Below are 2951 nucleotides of genomic sequence, written 5' to 3' on the forward strand. Positions count from 1 at the left end.
CCTCAGTTTAACGGCAGAGCTGAAACTTCAAGATCCGGACTTCCCCGAAGTCAGCAGTGGCGTTTTAGTGCAGCAGGTCATTCCTAAAAGTCCTGCTGAGAGGTATGAACACACACACACCCTCTGACAGATACACAATATACACAGTTCCTTAAAGCGCTTTATATTAACTTGCTATGAAATATTTAGACCTTTGAGGTTAAACTATCTCAGGATATTTTGAAAGGAAGAACTGCAAAACTATTAGGTTAAGGATTACTATGTTCCACATAGTAAATCTAGGGTAATTTCACCCTTTGAGCCTTTTCACATGTTGTCACATTACATCTATAAACTTGAAACTTAAAGAGTCGTGTCCTTTTGTTTTGAACAGTGGAGGCATTCGGGCTGGTGACGTTATAGTGAAGCTAGACGGACACCTGGTGCACGCCACCGAAGACGTCCACCGAGCTCTGCAGAGCGATCTTCCTCTCCTGCTTGAGATTCGCAGAGGAAACAACGACTTGCTGTTTAACGTCCGCCCTCAGCTGCTTGGGCATTGAAAAGATCGGGACGGGACTTTATTTTTCGGCTAGAGCGGTCCGGTGAGAAGAGTGAAGATATCAATCGATGTGCGGTATTTTCAGGAAATACTGCAAGCAAGCAACTTTTCCAGATGCATTGATGTATATTTTGTTTGATTCTTACTTTCGAAATGTTTGTTTTGATTTATGTGCAGTGTCGCGTAAAAGTATTCATGCACCTTGGGCTTTCTCGTATTTTTTCATGTTACAGCAACAGATTTTAATTTATTGCTGTTCAGTCTCGCGTCTTTTGCAACCATAACCCAATTTTATACCAGCATCACCTTTGTTTAAGATACTTTCTCAGCAGGTTTCCTGTCCCTGCTCAAGAATAGCCGTCCCAAAGCATAATATTGCCACCACCTTGCTTCAGCATGGTAATGTCGCACTCAGTGTGACTTTACTTTTCTCCTGCGCGTAGTATTTTTTTTCTTGCTAACCAAAAAGTTTCAGTCTCATCTGACTGTAACAAACTGAAATCAGGACTTTTATGGCTTTCTTACAGCAATGTTTTTTTTTTCTTGCTATAAAGGCCAAATTTATTTGATTAGAGCTCTCGCCTCCCCACCCCCCATTGCTTGATAACGCCATTTTGATTTGATCATATTTGCAGCTTTATCCCGAAAATTATACAAAACTAATCTGCTCAGTCAGTGGAGGCAACTGGTTGGACTGGATTGTACTTAGGGGTATTAGCATTAGCAGAAAAATGAAAAACTGAAGGCTGTGTTTAATTTTCTTTCCACTTCGCAATTGAAAAACCAGCATTATGTCAATCTATCACTAAAATAAAATGCACTGAAGTTATATAATATGTGAAAATTCAGGCGGTGTGAATATTTTCGCAAGGCCGTTTTCATTTTTGACAAATACAGTATGGTTCAATACTCGCGGTGCTGCTGCTGCTGAGTGAAATGTGCTACAGTTTACAGTGAGGATGCTTTAGATTAAAAGCTTTTTAATCTGTGTCAGGGCAGTGGTGTGTGTTTATCTGTCTGGTGTGCCGGACACCAGCTGCAAACTCGGTTCCACTGTTTATGTCTTCTCAGCCCGCCTCTTTCCTCCCTGGTTTGGAAAGGCACTCTGTTAATTTAAACAAATCCTAGCCACCATATTATAAAAACAGTACTTATACACATAAAAGGAAAAGTCCTGGCAGAGTCATTTTTTATTCTCTCATGTGGAGGAAATGATCTGGCAGAACATCTTAAGTCCTTAAACCCACAGAAGCTGAAATTGTATCAGGGCTGCTTGGTTTAGAATGTAAAATAAATCAAACTTATTCATCTTGATATACCCAGTTAAACCTGGTTTAAAATACAACCAAAGAAGACACGTTCGTACATGGTAACAGTTTCTCTCCGCATTAAGTCGAATGAGATTTTGATCTTACTTAAAGTGTACTGGCGCCTGTGCAGTTCATTGAAGGGAAGATAATCCCTCTGGCCCATTTGAACAAAACTGGGTTACATTAGTGGTGGCTGTAGCTACGCCAGCAAAAGGAGACAGAAAAAGAAAAGGTAATTTGTTACTACTCCGTAGATGCAGTCCTCTGACACCATATTTGTGGGTGGGAGGGGGGGGGCAGCAATCCTACATCCTTGGGTTAGGGAGTGGATTTAGCAGCTCTTTATCCAAATAAAGACAAAACTGCCCATTCAAGCCGTTTCCCTGAGCTCACATTATATATATATATCACACTCACTTAACTGCAGCGAAGTACCAGTGTCCATGATAAAAAAAAAATATAGGTATATGTTCTGTTTATACCGTGCATGAAGCCAGACTTTCCCAAAAGACAAACATTTAACGTAGCGCCATCTACAGGCCACGTGCGAAACAAATATGTTTTTCTAGCTGCTTGTTTTCAAATTGGCCACTAGATGGCGCGTTGGGACTAAAGATGAGCTCCTGACGTGGCAATTTTTCCGTTTAGACTGGACACAAAATGTTCAGATTCAATAGAAGCAACAATTGATCAGATTGGACTGGACAGTTTCAGGAGTCGAAGTAAAATAGAGTTCATGAGAGGCTCTAAATGCTGTAATTAATACAAAAGAAACTTCAATGGTGAGGGAAAAATATTTATACCCCTAACAGATTTAGGTTTAAAGTCATCTTTTAATTTTGACAAGTTTATTCTAACGAGAAGCGGTATTAATGTTGCTAGCTCACTCCAACAAACCTCTGAAGCCTTCGCACAACAGCTGCATTAATACTCAGATTAAATTACACCCGGCTGGATGCCATGTCATGAATATGTGACTTCTGGCTGGACATGTAATGGTTGTTTTGTTTATTTTCGTGAAGATTTAAAAAATTTAAAAAGGAAGAATGCTTCACAGAGCCTCAGAGAGGAAAGAATGATCATTTAGACACACATCACAA

The 2951-nt window shown here is 40.1% G+C and overlaps 1 long non-coding RNA gene across 1 annotated transcript; it reads left to right on the plus strand.

The window, feature by feature from the left end:
- Positions 1-12: 12 nt before the first annotated feature.
- On the plus strand, positions 13-543 carry LOC107835467 (uncharacterized). The gene is made up of 2 exons (XR_001661279.1): positions 13-102; positions 374-543. It is a non-coding gene; the product is annotated as an uncharacterized LOC107835467 (long non-coding RNA).
- Positions 544-2951: the final 2408 nt, after the last annotated feature.

This window comes from Poecilia formosa, unplaced genomic scaffold (genome assembly GCF_000485575.1).
Source record: "Poecilia formosa unplaced genomic scaffold, Poecilia_formosa-5.1.2 Scaffold2795, whole genome shotgun sequence".
Taxonomy (NCBI): Eukaryota; Metazoa; Chordata; class Actinopteri; order Cyprinodontiformes; family Poeciliidae; genus Poecilia; species Poecilia formosa.